Source organism: Pleurodeles waltl, chromosome 7 (genome assembly GCF_031143425.1).
Source record: "Pleurodeles waltl isolate 20211129_DDA chromosome 7, aPleWal1.hap1.20221129, whole genome shotgun sequence".
Classification (NCBI taxonomy): domain Eukaryota; kingdom Metazoa; phylum Chordata; class Amphibia; order Caudata; family Salamandridae; genus Pleurodeles; species Pleurodeles waltl.
This window is the reverse complement of record NC_090446.1, coordinates 1,115,418,362-1,115,438,588: the sequence shown is the minus strand read 5'-3', so window position 1 is coordinate 1,115,438,588 and position 20,227 is coordinate 1,115,418,362.

Sequence of the window (20,227 nt, the reverse complement as noted above, 5' to 3'; positions counted from 1 at the left end):
AGTATACCTTTCCAAAGTGTATTCCCTGTATTGTTTGCAGATGAGGGCATTGATTTCTCTATTTAGTAGAAGGAGGGGACGGGTTCTACTGTATGGTTGCCCTGGGACTTATGGCGGGTGATCATAATTAGATGCTGCATAAACTCACAAAATTTCTCCGAAATATTTCCTGCCCAGTTTTCGAGATTTCATGAGACGGTCTCTAGAATACCATTGAGTCCCTTAACCCTGTCACGGGACCAATGCATTCTGCCAGTTTTAATGTTTTACTTTGATTGCAACCCATTCAGGCACCAGGATTCTGCGGGGTGAACTGTCAAGTTAATGGGTGCAAACAGGATGTTATGATCGCTGAGTACTGTCTCTATTACTTTTATGTTATGATCGCTGAGTACTATCTCTATTTCATTTATGTCCTGTACCATTGAGAATGTCTGATAGTTGGTTATCACATAATCTAGAACGGCGATGCCCCCCGGACGAATTGTGCGAGTGGTGGGCTGGCGAATCAGAGGGGAATCTACTATTCGCTATGATACAATGTTAGAGGAGCTCCATCAGACTATTCTCCAGCACTGTATAAAGTAATGACCAATAATAAATTGCTAGGATCTTTATAACATTCATAGAGCCAGCTAAGTCTATTAGTCAGCAAACAGGCTTCCCCTCCCTTGGCATGGCCTCTCTTTGAGGGGTTGGCATTACAGCAAAGTGAGTAGTATTTATCATATGAGAGCTCCTTAGTGGACTAAGGTGGTCATTACAACCCTGGCGGACAGTGTTAAAGCGGCGGTAAGACCGCCAACAGGCCGGAGGTAAAAAAATTGCAATTACGACCATGGCGGAAACCGCCAACAAAGACAGCCACTTTAACACTCCGACCGCCACGGCGGTGCAAACAAACAGCGCGGTGGTCACCGCCAACAGACAGACGGGAGACAATGTACCGCCCACACTATTACAACCCACCAATCCGCCACCTTTTCCGGGGCGGATTCACCGCGGATAAAAACACGGCAGAAACCGGAATTCTGAAGGGAAAACGCTCACCTCTACACACCCCACGAGGAACGAGGACACCATGGACCCGGAACTCCAAATTCTACCTGCAATAGTCTTCCTGCTCCTCTACCAGGAGCACGAACGCCGGCGGCGAAGACCACGGTGAGTACTGCACCTACGACACAGGGGAGGGGGGAGGGAAAAAACAGGGACACACACACGCAACACACCCACCCCCACCCTCACCCACTACAACACACACACAAATGCATATTAATACATCACAGTTACACCCCCCAAACCCCTGGAAGAATGCAAAGACAATAGAAAATGAGTGTAACCAATGTAATATATGAAAATCAAGTAGGTAAAAAAATACATATACACCATTTACAAAATATATACCAAGCATAGTAGTCCAGGTAGTGCTCCAATTAAGTCTGTGAAACACTGAGCCCACACGGTATGGGCGAGGCCCACACAAGATCCCTGACCATGATGGAGAGAACACTGCAGGGGCATCAGAGAGCAACTAAACAGGCACCTCAGGGGGAGGGAAAGGTGGGGGGCACCTCATCCGGTTGAGTGCACGACACCAAATTCACGAGGGGGCCACATGCCCACTGTTCAATCCTGGGGTGTGCAAAGCCACAGTCTCTCAAGTCTCTACAGTGGGTGGCTTGCCCACTGTTCCATCCTGGGGAGTGCAAAGCCACAGTCTCTCAAGTGTCTACAGTGGGTGGCTTGCCCACTGTTCCATCCAGGGGAGTGCAAAGCCACAGTCTCTCAAGTCTCTACAGTGGGTGGCTTGCCCACTGTTCCATCCTGGGGAGTGCAAAGCCACAGTCTCTCAAGTCTCTACAGTGGGTGGGTTGCCCACTGTTCCATCCTGGGGAGTGCAAAGCCATAGTCTCTCAAGTGGATAACAGTCCCCACTGGTTCTGGAGGGGGCATGGTGCCCAGAGTGCTTCATCCTGCTAAGGACAGAGGTAGTGGATGGATCTCTCCACTGGTTCTGGAGGGGGCATGGTGCCCAGAGTGCTTCATTCTGCCCGTGACGGACTCAGTAGCGTCAGTGCCCTTGGCGCTCATGGGCCAGCGGTGCTTGAGGCGGCGGTGCCCTGTTCAGCGGTGCTTGAGACGGCGGTGCCCTGTTCAGCGGTGCTTGAGGCGGCGGTGCCCTGGTCAGCGGTGCTTGAGGCGGCGGTGCCCTGTTCAGCGGTGCTTGAGATGGTGGTCTCCATTGCAGGGACTCGGCTGCTGGCAGACCTTCATGACCCAGCGTGGCTTTTGCTGGCGGTCCTTCATGGCCCAGCGGGGCTTGTGCTGGCGGTCCTTAATGGCCCAGCGGGGCCTGTGCTGGCGGTCCTTCATGGCCCAGCGTGGCTTTTGCTGGTGGTCCTTCATGGCCCAGTGGGGCTTGTGCTGGCGGTCCTTCATGGCCCAGCGGGGCTTGTGCTGGTGGTCCTTCATGGCCCAGCGGGGCTTTTGCTGGCGGTCCTTCATGGCCCAGCGGGCTTGTGCTGGCGGTGGCCTCCTGGGCAGCTGGGCTGGTACTGGCGGTGGCCTCCTGGGCAGCTGGGCTTGTGCTGGCGCTGGCCTCCTGGGCAGCTGGGCTTGTGCTGGCGGTGGCCTCCTGGGCAGCTGGGCTTGTGCTGGCGGTGGCCTCCTGGGGAGCTGGGCTTGTGTTGGCGGTAGCCTCCTGGGCAGCTGGGCTTGTGCTGGTGGTGGCCTCTGGGGCAGCTGGGCTGGTGCTGGCGGTGGCCTCCTGGGCAACTGGGCTGGTGCTGGCGATGGCCTCCTGGGAAGCGGGGATGATGGCGGTCTTCTCCGCCGTGCTGCTCTTCCCAGACTTGCCGGGTTTCTTGTGGCCCTTCCCCACCTTGGAAGGTGTCACAGCTGACTCCACACACCCACCGGGACCCCTGGGAGCGGCTTTGGTGGTTGGAGTCTTCCCCCTCTCCCGCCGAGCACTGGTCAACTTCTGATGCTTTACAGGTGGGGGACTGTCTGTGCTGTAGCTCCGTGACACACTGGCTGCCCTGGTGGCCGGTGCTCTCGAGATTCCGGTGACTACAGGCACCACTGGTCCCGGAGATGTTGTGGCTGAGGTGTTAGTTCGGGACCTATGAGACGGACGGGGTGGGGAGGTGTGGGAAAAAGGTCAAGGTTGGACAGGAATAGTTTTTTTAACATACTGGGACGGGTAGCTGGAGGGGGTTTGGGAGTGGAGGAAGAGGTTGTGGTTGTAGGAGGTGTTTGTTTGCTGATTTTGGGTGAAGGTGTATGCGCTGGAGGCTGTCGTGAGGTGGATGGCTGTTGGGTGGGTGTGTGCCTGCATTTTTGTATCTTCGGAGGGGGCGTCACAGACACACTGGGAGAGGACACAGGGGACATGTGAATGGTAGTGGGGGTGGTGACTGCACGTGAGTGGGGTGTGGTGGTGGGTGTGCTGGAGAGGGACGTAGTGGCTGTAGAGGTAGTGCATGCAGGTGTGAGTGTAGACAAGACAGGGAGGGAGGAGGGAGACGAGGAGGAGGGGGACACAGTGGAGGCAGTGGATGTTGGTGTGTTTGCATGTGTGTGATGCTTGCGTGAGTGCCTGTGGGATGTGTGGCGCTTATGTTTGCCTGAACTTCCCTTGTGTGTTGACGTGTGTGCATGCTAGTCAGTAGGTGTGCTTGGGATAGGCTGAGGTACAGGGGATTGGGTCGGGGATGGAGGAAGTTGGAGGGGGGAGGCTAGACACAGGGACAATGGCTGCCATCAGTGCTGAGGACAGAGTCTGAAAAGCTCGCTGAAGGGCCGCCTGACCAGAATGAATGCCCTCCAGGAATGCATTGGTTTGTTGCAACTGCCTTTCTACACCCTGGATGGCATTCAAAATGGTAGACTGCCCAACAGTGAGGGACCTGACGAGGTCAATGGCCTCCTCACTGAGGGCAGCAGGGGTGACTGGGGAAGGGCCTGAGGTGCCTGGGGCAAAGGTGATGCCCACCCTCCCAGGTGAGCGGGCACAGGGCGAAGGCTGAGGGGCTGCTAGGAGGGCGGTGCTGGAAGGGGGGGTGGCGGCTGTACCTGTAGATGGGGGGGGCACAGATGTTGCCGCCACCACAAGGGAGCTCCCATCAGAGGACGAGTCTGTGTCACTGGTCTCAGCTCCTGTCCCCTCGCCCTCCGTCCCACTGGTGAAGTCCGATTCCGTAGTGTGGCCCTCCAAGGCCATGTGGGATGCAGCCCCCTAGTGCTCCGGTGCCACTGCTAGTCCGCCTGATTTTTCTAATGCACACAAGAACAGGGAGACCACAAAAAGGGGGGGACGACAGAAGAAAGACATGTTGAGTGCATGCATTACCGCTACCGTTGGCGGACACGACAGACAGAGAAGCCCCCTGCACTACGCCGCGCTCTTGGGCTCCACTGTTAAATTCCTGGGAAATGGCCTACAAGGCTATGGACGACATCTGCACACATAAATGACACGGGGGCATGACTAGGTGTAGTTGTCACTCTACAGAGGTGTGGTGGGGAAACAGATGGCCTGCCTTACGGAGGGACCTTGCCTACGGTACTCGCCCTGGCCTAGGGAAACCCACAGCCCACCTCCCCCACCCAGACCCCTCCACTGCACGCAAAGTCAGCCGAATGCGAGTGTACTCACCCCCTTGTGGCTGCTGTGATGCCCTCAAGCGCCCATCCAACTCCAGGTACGCCACCGCCATGATCCTGAACATCAGTGGGGTCATGGTGCGACGGGCACCCCTCCCACGTTGGGAGGCCATCCCCAGCTGAGCCTCCACGTCTTCTTGCTCCAGAGGCGAATGTCCTCCCATCTTTTCTGGCAGTGGGTGCTCCGTCTGTGGTAGACCCCCAGGGTCCGGACATCCATGGCGATGGCACGCCAAATATGTTTTTTCTGGTGGGTGCTGACCTACATGATTTGTACAGGGGGAAGAGAAAGTTATTACCAACTGCACCGTCAAAGTGATTGTCCCCCATCCCTACCCTTGCCATGTGGCACATGCACTCACCGTCATTTCATGCACGCCGCACTCCCCCCTTCCTTCTTACATCCACCCCTCTCCACACAGGCATAGCCCACACATCATGCTCCCAGTGTACATACCTGTTTGTCTGGAGGACCGTAGAGTAGCGTGTACTGGGGGAGGACCCCAGCCACGAGAATCTCTAACTCCTCCGATGTGAAGGCAGGGGCCCTTTCCCCAGACACTCAAGCCATTGTCTCTTCCAGACCGAGGTCACAGCAGCACTTGCAGTGTAGGTCCTCTCCTGTCGAAGATCAGGTATTGAGTGATTGAACAGATAGAAAATGATGGTCACGTCCGCGGCGGTGCGTACCGTCACCGCCGGCGTACATCGTCATTGGCTCCTGGGACCCATAGGGTCCCATGTTAACCAATGCAGCATTGCGCTGCGGTCTTCGACCGCCTACCGCAATGGTGTACAACGCCAGCGCAGTTACCTCACATCCCATTGTCCCACTTTAGAGGTCAGGAAGCCGCCATTTCAGGGGCCACATTGCTTCATTTTCAACTGCGTCACACATACCTAGGCCTAGACTCAACACACATACAGACCAATTTTTGAGTATGAATGGTTTTCTGTGTAAGCTGTGGGTATGTACCTCTGAGTTGTTTGACTCTGTGCTCGTTGTTGTCCTTCATAGGCACCGTCCGCTGGGACATGTGAGGAGATGGCGGCATCCTCCGGTGTACCGACCGTTGGTGGACCTGTCGACAATGGAGGAAAGACATGTGCTAATCACATACAGGCTTGACCGTGCCACAATCCATGAACTGTGTACCCAGTTGGAGCCAGACCTGATGTCAGCTATCCACCATCCCACAGGAATCCCCCCTCGAGTGCAGGTGCTGTCAGTGCTCCATTTCCTTGCAAGTGGGTCATTTCAAACAACAGTGGCCATAGCATCAGGGATGTCCCAGCCTATGTTTTCCAACGTGTTGTCCAGAGTGTTGTCTACCCTACTGAAACACATGCGAAGCTACATCGTTTTCCCTCAGGTGGAGGATTTGCCTACAGTGAAAGGTGATTTCTATGCCCTGGGACATATCCCCAACATCATAGGTGCCATTGATGGGACCCATGTGGCTTTGGTACCCCCCCACAGGAGTGAACAGGTGTACAGAAACCGGAAGAGTTATCATTCGATGAATGTACAGATGGTATGTTTGGCAGACCAGTACATCTCCCATGTGAATGCCATGTTTCCTGGCTCAGTGCATGATGCTTACATCATGCGGAATAGCAGCATCCCTTATGTGATGGGTCAACTCCAGAGGCACCGTGTGTGGCTATTAGGTGAGCACCTGGAAGCTAGTCAGTGGGAATGGTTGTCTGGGTCTGGGGATATCCCTCCAGGTTAGTGTGTGTCTAACAGTTGTCCCTCGCCATTTGCAGGTGACTCTGGTTACCCCAACCTGTCATGGCTACTGACCCCAGTGAAGAATCCCAGGACCAGGGCAGAGGACCGCTACAATAAAGCCCATGGGCGAATTAGGAGGGTGATCGAGCGGACCTTCGGCCTCCTGAAGGCCAGGTTCAGGTGCCTCCATATGACAGGTGGTTCCCTATTCTACTCACCAAAGAAGGTGTGCCAGATCATCGTGGCCTGCTGTATGCTTCACAACTTGACTTTGCGATGACAGGTGCCCTTTCTGCAGGTGGATGGTCCAGATGGCGGTGTTGTTGCAGCTGTGGAGCCTGTGGACAGTGAAGACGAGGAAGCAGAGGAAGAAGACATGGACAACAGGGACTCAGAGATCCAGCAATGTTTCCAGTGACACACAGGTAAGAATACAAACCTGCCTACTACATGTACTTAAACACTACTACCTCTCTACTGTCTGTTGTTTTCACCCAGTGTATGGTCACTGAGTTGTCACTTTCCCTTACGATTTCACAGATGTGGGTCCCACTGTGTGACATCTGCTTTGATTCCTCATGAACTAGAGCTGTGTGACATAGGTATGTTGCCATTACCAATGAAAAAGCTTTTTGCCACAGTAATTGCTAATACAGTATTCCGAAATCAAAGACAGACTCCAGATTTTTTGTGCTTTAAGGGTGTTTATTTAAGTGCTCAATATTGGAGGGGGTTGTAAAATGGTGAGGGGTGATGGCGGAGGAATATTCATGGCAGAGTCCAGTCTATTAGTCTCACAGGTGCATTGCCCAAATGGGCATAGGAAGTGGAGCTAGGGCAGTTTGAGGATGGACAGGGTGACAAAGTGGGACTGTAGGATGACTATCAGGGTGGTCTAATTTCTTGGCGGGGGTCTTGGCATCGTTCTCTGTCTTTGTCCTGGATCTCAGGGACCGTTTGCGAGGTGGTTCTCCATCTGCAGGGGTTGGGGTGCTGGTGTGGTGGTCCTGTGGCGGTGCCTCCTGTCCACTAGTGCCGGCGGAGGTGGTGGGCAGTTCATCGTCCAGGCCAGTGTCAGGGGCCCCTTGTAGTGCCACAGTGTCCCTCCTGGTGTTGAGTACTTCCTTCAGCACCCCTACGATGGTGCTCAGGGTGGAATTGATGGTTCTGAGTTCCTCCCTGAAGCCCATATACTGTTCCTCCTGCAGGCGCTGGGTCTCCTGAAACTTGGCCAGTACCGTTGCCATCGTCTCCTGGGAGTGGTGGTAGGCTCCCATGATGGAGGAGAGGGCCTCGTGGAGAGTGGGTTCCTTGGGCCTGTCCGCCCCCTGTCGCACAGCAGCCCTCCCAGTTCCCCTGTGTTCCTGGGCCTCCGTCCCCTGGACCGTGTGCCCACTACCACTGCTCCCAGGTACCTGTTGTTGTTGGGCTGGTGGGTTTGCCTGGGTTCCCTGTAGTGGTGGACACACTGCTGATTGACGTGTCCTGGGGACGGAGGTATGGGCCCGCTGGGTGGGTGCTGTGCTGGTGTTTCCAGAGGGGGGAAGCTCTGTAGTGGCCTGTGACTGGGTGTGGGGATCTGACTGTCCCGAGTTCCCTGATGGGCTGGGCTGGTCATCTAGATCCAGTTGGACAGAGGTGCTGTCATCACTGTGGGTCTCTTCTATTGGTGGTGTAAACATGTGTGGACCCTCCTGTCCGGTGACATTGGGTAGGGGCCCTGCAGGGGTATAAAAGCATGATTATTGCATCTGTGTGTGTCAAGGTGTGCAATGGGTGGGTGACCTTGTACCCCAGTGCTAGCATTCCTGTGTGGGACCTTGTGTGATGATGGTTTAGGGGGGTGTATGGGTATGTGCAGTGGGCATGCTTTAGTGATGGGTGTCCATGCTTTGGTGTTGCATGCAGGGCTTGGTGTTGGGATGGGTGGTTTGTGATTGTGGGACATTTGTGAGGAGTAGGAGTGATGAGGGTGAGTGTGAGGGTGGGGGTATGTGTTGGCATGCAGCTAGGGTGGAGGATGTAATACTAAAGCTTTGACTTACCAGAGTCCATTCCTCCAGCTACTCCTGCGAGGCCCTCAGGATGCAGAATCGCCAAGACTTGCTCCTCCCATGTTGTTAGTTGTGGGGGAGGAGGTAGGGGTCCGCCGCCAGTCTGCTGAACCGCCAGGTGGTGTCTGGAGACCATGGAACGCACCTTCCCCCATAGGTCGTTCCACCTCTTCCTGATGTCCAGACGATTTCTTGGGTGTTGTCCCACTGCGCTGACCCTGTCCACTATTCTTCGCCATAGCTCCATCTTCCTTGCAATGGAGGTGTGCTGCACCTGTGATCCGAATAGCTGTGGCTCTACCCGGACGATTTCCTAAACCATGACCCTGAGCTCCTCCTCCGAGAACCTGGGGTTCATGCAATGGGGTGGTGTAGGTGATGTGTGGGGTGGTGTGTGGGGTGATAAGTGTGCTGATATGTAGTGGGGTGTTGTGTGAGGTGCGTGGAAGTTATGTGGGTGATGGTGTTGTGTGCCTGTGGATGCTAGTGTTGTTGATGGTGGTGTCTCTCTCTGGCTTTCGTTCATGATTTGTGGTCGTAAGGGTTTCTGGGTGATGTGGGTGTGTGTTTTATATTGTATTGAGTGTGTGGGAGTGGTGTGTGTATGTGTATCAGGTGTGTGTATTTCAAATTGTCCAATGTGGCTGTGTTTTGGAGATGTGTGTGTATTTTGAGCGCGGCGGTGTGTACCGCCTATGGAATACCGCGGTTGAAAGACCGCTGCGTGGATTCGTGGGTCGTGACAGTGTGGGCGTATTTCTGTTGGCGTGACAGTGGAGGTTTTGTTTTCGCCAGTTTATCACTGACCTTTGGTGTGGCGGACTTGTGTGGGTGTCTGAATTTTGGCGGATGCTGAACTGTGTGTCATAATAGCTGTGGCGGAAGTTCGCGGACGCGGCGGTGTGGTGGCGGTCTTCTGCACGGCGGTAAGCGGATTTTACCGCCAATGTCATAATGAGGTCCTAAGTCTCTTGTAAGCAGATTACATCTGCATTAAGAGAGTTCAAAAACTCAATTTTTTCCCCCTTATTTCTTGTACCGGCCACGTTCCACAATATGATAATGAGCTCATTGCTAAAGTGATGGAACTAATGGTCGGGATATTGTGAAGGAACTACTTAAGGCAGCTAGTAACCAGTTCTAATTGACACTTAATTTTTGTGATGCGCTCTTCAAAGGGGTTCCTAAATGACACTTCCCTGCCATGTTTCCCTAGAGAAATTTGCAAACCCTGTTTTCTGAGAAAATGGTTGTCTGAGTGACATAGGTGTGGGGGCGTGGACGTGTGGTGTGGGGGCATAGACATATGGTTCCCAGCACCAGTGGAGAGATATTGTGTAATCTTACCAGTTGGGGTGCTCCCCGGAACCCTTGGAGTGGGGACAACATCAATACCTTTACATTACAAACTATCTTAATTATTTAGAATTTTACAGACTAATGATTCGGAGTAGAAAAACACTCTAGTTATGGGGCCAAAACCCAAGTCCTCCAGAGCTACTAAGTGTAAATCATTGTTAACTATTGAACTAAACGAATCTACCTCTAAAAACACTTTAGAAGTTGAGATCTATTTAAAAATGGTTCTGTGTCATACAAGAGCTTAAAGTCTAAAGCCAAAGTGTCCACATCATTTTGATTCTCCATCCTTCGCAGAGGTGGCGACCTGACCGGCCGAGGCTTGGACCACGTTGGAGCTCCACACGGTTGCGCAAAAGGATTCCGTGGTAGCATACTTGTTTGTAATGGAGACAGATTTTGGCTCAAAGGTTGGCCGACCATACTAGGCCTTCAAGCAGTACAAAGAGAAGCAACCAGTACTTGAGAATCAGGGAATGTGGCATGGTGGTGTGGAACGACATCCTTCGGGGGAGGGAGTTCTTCTGACGTGAGGAAACCCTCTGGGAAGTTCACCTTTCTTCAACCATTTTTGGAGAACCTTCAATTTATTTTTTTGGCCCTTTTGAGGTTTTCCTTTTTGCGCGTGGGCATTTGTGGAGACGGACAAGTTTCATCAGTCTCTGTATTTTCCTTCAGATGTGCTTTAAAAATCGGGAAGATCTCTTGTACTGTGCTTTGTGGTTCAACATTCAGGATTTTTTCTTTTTCAGTATTTGGAGTAATAAATGTTCAGTTATTTCTAGAGGTGTTGCTGCTCAGGCTTTTTGGTGGTTGGGGGAAAGTGCACAAAAGCAAGTTGATCATTTTAGGAGGATAGATTCAGGTATGAATTGAGAAGAAATAATTTAAGGTTTTTCCTGAAGCATAAGACTGATTGATTGTCATACATCCTGGGGTAGAGCATTCCAAATTCTAGGCGCATTCCCAGAGAAAGAACATGCAAGTGATTTTTCTTTCTTAAATTTGGGAGGAATCGGGAGTAGAGTACTTGAAATTTACAGAGGCCTCTTTCACCCAGATTTTGATAGTTTGTTTGCGAGGTAGTTTGGTTTGTCTGTGTACAAAACGTTGTGCGTTATGCAAGCCTTTTGGATATGCTTCTTGCTTCAATTGGTTCAGTTGAGTTTCCTAAGTGTGGGAGCAATGTGATCATAACTTCTCTCCCTATAAAGAGGTCTAGCTGCTACATTGAGCATAGATCTCATAGGGATAAGGTGCTTTTTTTGGAGTACCAGTGATAGTTTGCGTTACTGTGGTCTAGCTTAGAGAGGACTAAAGGTTAGACTACAGTCTTTATATATTTGAGGGATGAAAGGTTTTGAATTTTTTTAGGAGTTTCAGAGTGTAGAAGACACTTTTTGCTGACACATAAATATGGTCCTTTATGCTCAAGTTTTTGTAAAGCGTAATTCCTAGTGACTTAACAGAATTGGAGATAGATAGTTTGCAGTTTAATGCATCCAGGTTGCCAATCCAGTTATGGATAGGGTAAGGCTTTCCTTTTGGCTAGAGGAGAAGTTCAGTTATGCTGGGTGTTAGACTTTTCATCCTTGGCGTGGTCTCCCTTAACTTTTTGCCTCTGTTCCCCAGGTTGTTGATGTGTGCTGGACTCTGATTTTACTGTTTTTGTTACTCTGGGCACTTTACCATTGCTAACCAGTGCTAAAATGCAAGTGCTCCTATTTAAAATGTGTACGTAATTGGTTCTCCATGATTGGCATATTTGTTTTACTGTTAAGTCCCTAGTAAAGTGCACTAGAGGTGCCCAGGGCCTGTAAATCAAATGTTACTATTGGGCCTGCAGCACTGGTTGTGCCACCCACACAAGTAACCCTGTAATTATGTCTCAGACCTGCCACTGCAGTGTCCGTAAGTGTATTTTTACACTGTAAATTCGACTTGGCAAGTGTACCCACTTGCCAGGCCTAAACCTTCCCTTTTCTTACATGTAAGGCAACCCTAAGGTAGGCCCTAGGTAGCCCCAAGGGCAGGGTGCAGTGTATGGATAAGGTAGGACATATAGTAATGTGGTTTATATGTCCTGACAGTGAAATCCTGCCAATTTCGTTTTTCACTGTTGCAAGGCCTGTCTCTCTCATAGGATAATATGGGGGCTACCTTTAAATATGATTAAAGTGTAGATTCCCCTAGAGAGTAGATGGACATATGGAGTTTGGGGTCCCTGAACTCACAATTACAAAATACATCTTTTAGTAAAGTTGATTTTAAGATTGTGCGTTTGAAAATGCCACTTTTAGAAAGTGAGCATTTTCTTGCTTAAACCATTCTGTGACTCTGCCTTGTTTGTGGATTCCCTGTCTGGGTCAGTTTGACAGTTGGGTTGTTTTTCACCTCGCACTAGACAGTGACACAAAGGGGGCTGGGGTGTAACCTGCATTTCCTGATTAGCCATCTCTGCTAGGAGGGAGGGGTGGAGTGGTCACTCTCATCTGAAAGGACTGTGCCTGCCTCTGACTATGCCGGCTCCAACCCCCTGGTGTGTGTCTGAGGCCTTGCCTGGCCAAGGCAGGATTTCACAAGTAGGTGTGAGTCCCCTTTGAAGAAAGGTGACTTCAAAGACTAAAATGGATATAAGAAGGGCACCCAAATCTATAGACTCTAGAAACACTTCTGGAACCAAGAGGAACCTCTGCCTGGAGAAGAGCTGATAGCTGAGGAAGAAGTGCTGCCCTGCCTGTGACTGTGCTTTGTGGAGCTTTCCTGCAGTGCTGCTTCTGCCAGAGTAAGAGGGCAAAGACTGGACTTTGTGTGCCTTCCATCTTGTGAAGAAATCTCCAAGGGCTTGAGTTAGAGCTTGCCTCCTGTTGTTTGAAGTCTCAGGGACAGCAAAGACTTCTCTCTGCCAGCACCTGGAGTCTCTGGAGAGACTCCTGCTCTGACAAGTGGTGCCCTATCCAGTCCCTGGGCCCTTGAAAGGAAAGCTGGTGGAAATCCAAGGAAATCGACTTCGGATGACTCCGGACCGACACCGCTGCTGAATCCGGTAACGCCGCCTGCACTTGACGCCGTGACCTTCGCTGGAACGCGACGCTCTTCGCAGGCCCGACACCGCAGCAGCCCCGCTGAAGTCTGCGACTCCATGGAAGTCGCCGCACCACGTCGTGATCGACGCCGCTCGAAGTGCACGGATTCAACGTTTCGCACAGACGCCGCGATCCCAGACTTCGCGCATTGGCTTGTTTTCACTCTTCACCAAAGGTACTGTACTTGGAGGTCTACACGACTCCGTGCCCGGCGCCGCTAGTGTCGGCTTGTTGGGAACGACTCCGTGTTAACATCTCATCGAAGCATTTTTGTTTCTAAGCGCTATTTTTGAGTTTAATCTCTAAAAATTCATAACTTGACTTTTGTATGTTGGATTTTTGTCGTTTTGGTCTTGTTTTGTTTAGATAAATATTTCCTATTTTTCTAAACTGGTGTTGTGTCATTCTGTAGTGTTTTTCATTGAGTTAACGTGTGTGTTGGTTCAAATACTTTACACCTAGCACTCTGATTTTAAGCCTACTGCTCTGCCAAGCTACCAAGGGGGTAAGCAGGGGTTAGCTGAGGGTGATTCTCTTTTACCCTGACTAGAGTGAGGGTCCTTGCTTGAACAGGGGGTAACCTGACTGTCAACCAAAGACCCCATTTCTAACATTGGTGATCAGCGGTTGGGATTTGGACTTGTATTTGTACTTGACATACAGTAATTAAGTGTACACTACTGTTTGAGTTCAGACCACTACGTGACCACATACTGCTTGTCTTGAGATTTTTGCTTTTTCTCTTTTTGTGGATTTTTCCCTACGTCCACTTTGTTTTTTCCGCTGATCCTTGATTGACTTTGAACTTCATTTGGGAACTTGTTTCTGCATTTGGAACTTTGCACTCTTTTTACCTTTCATCATGTCTCTACTTGGAGATGCATCAGTTGGAGCTGACTTTGACCTTGAGAAATTGGAGAGTTATACCAAAGCTCAGTTGAAGCAGTTCTGTAAAAGTTTTGACTGTTCCATTAAGAGCTCATCCAGGAAGGAGGAGCTGCAAAAGGCGCTGAGGGCCTGGGTGACAGCCAAGATCACTTAAGGGCACACAGAGGATGAGGTTGATGAGGAGGATGAGGAAGAGTGTTCAGTACACAATGGTATTGTGGGTGGGCCTGTTATGTCCAGGGAGAAGGTCTCCAGGGCAGGTAGCAGTGTCTCATCCAAGGGTCTGACACCTGAGGAGTTGCAGGACAGACAGGCAGAGAGGGCATACCAATTGGAGCTGCAGAAGCTCAATCTGGAGAAAGAAAGAGATGAGAGAAGAGCAGTCCTTCAGGAAAGGAAGATGCAGCTGGCTCATGAGCTTAACTTAAAGGAGTTAGATCAGAGGAGCCAGTCCAGTAGGGATGGTGGCAGCAATCCTACAGTGCAGCCAGAGAGAAGGGTACACATCCCAAAATACCTTGTGAGGGATTATAAGAGGGAGGATGATATCTACTTGTGGTTCAAGGGTTATGAGTCAGCTCTCCACATGAACCTGGTCCCTGAAGCTCATTGGGGGGCAGCCCTGTGGAAGCATTTTGAGGCAGAGGGGAGGGACACACTGACGGCCTTAGGGGATGCTCAGAGTCTCACCTACCCTGTCATGAAGGAGGCCTTACTCACCAGGTATGGTCTCACCCCGGAGCAGTACAAGGAGAAGTTTAGATCCTACAAGAGAAAGGAATCCCAAACATGGTTGGAATGTGTTGATTCTTTTTGCAGGTCACTGGATGGTTGGGTGAAGGGCAGTAAGGTAAACACGTATGAGGGGCTTTACAATTTAATTGCTTGGGAGCAATTGTACAGTTTATGTTTTCCAGAGCTGCGCCAGCACCTCATTGACAGCAAGCTGACTGACCCCAGGAAGCTTGCGCAGGAAGCGGACCGCTGGGAGAGCACCAGGGTCCAAAAGAGGTATGGGGGAGACCACGCCAAGGGTGGGCAGGGTCCCTCTCAGAAGAAAGGGGGGGGTAAGGGCAAACAGGGGGAGTTCTCTAAAGGGCCCCAAACTGATTCCCAGGGTAAGGATTCCCAACCCCCCAGTGAAAAGAAGCCATGGTTGTCCAAAGGGAAGCCAGTGGCAGGTGGTCCCCCACGTAAGTGCTATGCATGTGACCAGGTGGGTCATGTGAGGGGGGACCCCAAATGCCCCAAAAGTACACCGGCACCCACTGGTGCACCGTCCCAGGGTTTGGCCAGTGTAGCGCTTGGGGAGGAGTTGGTTTCAGGTGGGTGGGAACCAGCAGAAATTACCCTTGTCTCACTAGGGGACAGTGAGATGGTCCAGAGAAACCTAGTGCCTGATAACACTAAGAAATACAGGCAATGGGTGACCATCAATGGACAGAGGGTGGAGGCTCTGAGAGACACAGGAGCCAGTGTGACTACAGTGAGGAGTCACCTGGTGTCTGAGGAGCAGATTGATCCCCGGGTACTTCACCAAGTAGTTGCGGTAGACAACTCTGAGCGCCTCTGCAAAGTGGCGCAGGTTCTCTTTGAATGGGGGGGTCTCAGGTTCCTGGAAAGTAGCTGTGAGTCCAACCATGCCTGTTGATTGTTTGCTAGGTAACGACCTGGAGGATTCCCCTTGGAAGGAGGTGGAACACAGGTCTCACCTGGAGATGTTGGGTCTGCCTGGGTGGGTATGCATATCCACCCGGTCTATGGCAGCCAATCAGGGTAGTCAAGAGCCCCTGGATCCTGAAACAGTGGCCCAGGGGACCGCCAAGAAGAGGAAGGGCAGGGGGTGCGGGAAACCGGCCCGAGGTTCCCACGGTCCGGGAGGAGGCGGAGCCTGAGGATGACGCCCCGGAACCTACAGGGGAGCAGGTGGCTGAACTGGGGGAGGTCCCTGAGCTGTCACAGTGGCAGCAGAAAGGGGGACCCACCAGGGAAGCATTCTGCACAGCGCAGAAGGAGTGCCCTACCCTTGAGGGGCTGCGGCAGCAGGCTGCAGCCCAGGCGGCTGGCGAGGCGCCAGGTACTCACCTGATATATTGGGAGGATGGCCTCCTGTATAGTGAGCCTAAGGTTCCTGAGCCTGGGTCAGCTCGTACGCTGGTGGTACTCCAGTGCTTCAGGGCCTTCCTACTGGGTTTGGCTCATGATGTGCCGTTGGCAGGACATCTAGGGCAGGACAAAACCTATAAGAGGCTTGTCTCCCACTTTTACTGGCCCTTGATGCACAAGCAGTCAGCTGCTTATTGTAGGTCTTGTCAGACTTGTCAGGCAAGTGGCAAGAGTGGGGGGAAATGCAAAGCTCTCCTCCAACCTTTACCTGTAGTCAGTACTCCCTTTGAAAGGGTAGGAATTGACATTGTGGGGCCTCTGGATCCCAAGACAGCCATGGGCAACAGGTTCATCCTGGTCTTGGTGGACCATGCCACACGATACCCAGAAGCCATTCCTCTAAGGACGGTCACTGCCCCCATGGTGGGACGTGCCTTGATGGGAGTTTTTACCCACATGGGGTTCCCCAAGGAGGTGGTATCTGATAGAGGTACAAACTTAATATCCACTTATATGAAGTCTCTGTGGAAGGTGTGTGGGGTAACCTACAAGTTCACCACCCCTTACCACCCCCAAAGTAATGGTCTGGTTGAGAGATTCAACCGCACCTTGAAAGTATGTTTCAGGGCCTGTCAGAGCCCTTGAGGCGTAAGTGGGACGTCCTCTTGCCATGCCTTCTGTTCGCTTACAGGGAGGTGCCTCAAAAGGGACTTGGCTTTAGCCCCTTTGAGCTCATCTATGGCCACCCTGTGAGGGGACCGCTCAGTCTGGTGAAGGAGGCTTTGGAGAAAGCTCCTAGTAAACCACCCCAGGATGTATTTAGCTACATGCTGGCACTAAGAAACCAGACTGCCAGCTTCAGGAGTCTCGCTCAGGAGAACCTGGAAGCAAGCCAGGAGGATATGAAACGGTGGTACGACCAGAATGCCCCTCTGGTTGAGTTTCAGCCTGGACAAAAAGTGTGGGTCATGGCACCAGTGGAGCCTAGGGCTCTCCAAGATAAGTGGACTGGGCCTTTTGAGGTGGTGGAAAGAAAGAGCGAGGTCACCTATCTGGTAGACTTGCAATCCCCCAGGAACCCTTTGAGGGTCCTACATGTCAACCGCCTCAAACCACACTTTGAGCGAACTGAGCTATCCATGCTCCTAGCGACAGATGACGGGGTGGAGGAAGAGAGTGAGCCTCTTCCTGACCTCCTGTCTGCAGGAGAGAAAGATGAGTCTGTGGAGGGAGTGATCCTCTCCCCCTCCCTGACTGACGAACAGCAGAGGGACTGTCGCCACGTGCTGGGAGAGTTCGCCTCGCTGTTTTCCCTGGTCCCAGGAGTCACACACCTGTGCACACATGATGTGGACACTGGGGACAGTACACCTGTTAAACATAAGGTTTACAGGGTGACTGACAGGGTCAGGGCTTGCATTAAGGAGGAAGTCTCCAAAATGTTAACCCTAGGGGTTATTGAGCACTCCAGCAGTCCTTGGGCCAGCCCAGTGGTCTTGGTCCCAAAGGCTACTGCTCCTGGTGCCACTCCAGAACTTAGGTTCTGTGTGGACTACCGGGGTCTCAATGCGGTCAGCAAGACTGACGCACACCCCATCCCCCGAGCTGATGAGCTCATTGATCGGTTAGGAGCTGCCAAGTACCTCAGTACGTTTGATTTAACATCTGGGTACTGGCAGATTGCCTTAACTGAGGGGGCAAAGGAGAGGTCAGCATTCTCTACCCCAGATGGGCACTTTCACTTCAATGTGATGCCCTTTGGGATGAAGAACGCCCCTGCCACCTTTCAGAGGTTGGTCAACCAGGTGTTGGCAGGACTGGATGAGTTCAGTGCCACCTACCTGGATGACAATGCTGTGTTTAGTTCCACATGGGAGGAACACCTGCAACACCTCTGGAGAGTGTTAGAGGCCCTGCAGAAGGCAGGCCTCACTATTAAGGCGAGCAAGTGCCAAATAGGGCAGGGTTCTGTGGTGTACTTAGGACACCAGGTGGGGAGTGGCCAGGTGGCACTCCTACAGCCTAAGATTGACACAATTCTGGCTTGGGAGCCTCCCAAGACCCAGACTGAAGTGAGAGCCTTTTTAGGTCTCACAGGATATTACCGGAGGTTTGTTAAGGGATATGGTACCATTGTTACCCCCTTAACTGAGTTGACTTCTAAGAAGCAACCCAAGAAAGTGATCTGAACAGAGGCTTGCCAGAACGCTTTTGATGCCCTGAAGGCTGCCATGTGCACAGCACCTGTGCTGCAGGAACCTGACTACTCCAAGGAGTTTGTTGTGCAAACAGACGCCTCAGAGCATGGTATTGGAGCAGTACTCTCACAGCTTAATGAAGAGGGCCTAGATCAACCCGTAGCCTTCAATCAATCAATTGATCTTTATTTCGGCCAATTTGGCCATAAAAGATGTACACAAAAAACACACGTATGAACATATAAAACCATCAAGGAAAAGTAAACAGGAAACACATCAGATAAAAGACCATACAATTAAAATAAAAACTTAAAGTTAGATAGGAGCCTGCAACTTTAAAATACGGGTACGAATATGCCAGACATTGGTAAGGAATTTGGCTAGTGCAAACACAATTGGACCTGAAACATCAGTTTTTAAAATTCTGTACACCGGGAGGTACTCCCTAAAACCAAGGTTTCTAATAAGTGGTAGGAGCCAATATTTCCTGGCGGCCTTGTAAGTTGGACAAAACAAGACCACATGCAGATCGCTTTCCTCTGCTCCCACACATGTCGGACATAGCTTGGTAGATGGCAGTGTTGACCAGGAGCAGGTGTAAGATCGCAGAGGCAATGTGCCATATCTCCATTGGAGAAATAGCTTCCTGGCCAGCACAGGAGAAATAGCATCCAGAACCCTCTCCAGGCGGTATGAGTCCTTGCTTTGCGCGAATACAGATGTTAATGACCCCTCATTCTTGCAGTCTAGGGCCATAGCTAATTTCTGCTCGTGGTAAGCACTGACCAAAGCTCTTCGTGGGATCCTTAGTGAGGCGTTAGCTGGATCCGACCACAGGTCAGGGAGGCCCAATCCCATACAGGACTTTTTTATATATTTTATCCACGGGATCTGTAAAGCTTTAGGGTGGGTTAAAAACTCCCTCAGTTCCGCCCTATAAGAAGAGAGTTCTTCATTAGCAGGAGGTTACTACCCAGGGAACGTAGGTGGAGTGCCATAGAACGCGAATCGTTTGCTGTGGTCTGGGCACTGAAGAAGCTAAGACCCTACTTGTTTGGGACTCATTTCCGAGTTCAGACCGACCACAGGCCCCTCAGATGGTTAATGCAGATGAGGGGTGAGAATCCAAAACTGTTGAGGTGGCCCATTTCCCTACAGGGGATGGACTTTACGGTGGAACATCGTCCTGGTACAGAGCACGCCAATGCTGATGGTCTGTCCAGGTTCTTCCGCCTTAGTGATGAGAACTCCCATGAGGTTGGGTAGTTGCTCCCCACTTTTAGCTGGGGGGGACACGTGTTAGACTTTTCATCCTTGGCGTGGTCTCCCTTAACTTTTTGCCTCTGTTCCCCAGGTTGTTGATGTGTGCTGGACTCTGATTTTACTGTTTTTGTTACTCTGGGCACTTTACCACTGCTAACCAGTGCTAAAGTGTAAGTGCTCCTGTTTAAAATGTGTACGTAATTGGTTCTCCATGATTGGCATATTTGTTTTACTGTTAAGTCCCTAGTAAAGTGCACTAGAGGTGCCCAGGGCCTGTAAATCAAATGTTACTAGTGGGCCTGCAGCACTGGTTGTGCCACCCACACAAGTAACCCTGTAATCATGTCTCAGACCTGCCACTGCAGTGTCTGTAAGTGTATTTTTACACTGTAAATTCGGCCTAAACCTTCCCTTTTCTTACAGGTAAGGCACCCCTAAGGTAGGCCCTATGTAGCCCCAAGGGCAGGGTGCAGTGTATGGATAAGGTAGGACATATAGGCCCTCATTCTGACCTTGGCGGTCTTTTCGCAAGACCGCCGAGTTACCGCCGCGGTGAAGACCGCCGACCGCGGCGGTATGCCGCTGTGCGCATTCTGACCGCTGGGAGCGTTCCGCCGGAAAACCGCCAGCAGCCACACTGGCGGTCGGCGGGAAAGTGGAGACTGGTCAACCTCCACCGCCACGCCAGCAGAACACCGCCCACAGAATTACGACCCACATTTCTGTGTGGCGGTCTTCTGTTGGCGGTCTTCTGTTGGCGGTCACCTCCCCATGGCTCCCGTCGCCTCCCGGAGGACCAACGCACAAGGTAAGTTGACCGTCCGTGAGGGGAGGGGGTGGGGGGGTGTTGTGTGATGTGGGCGTGCA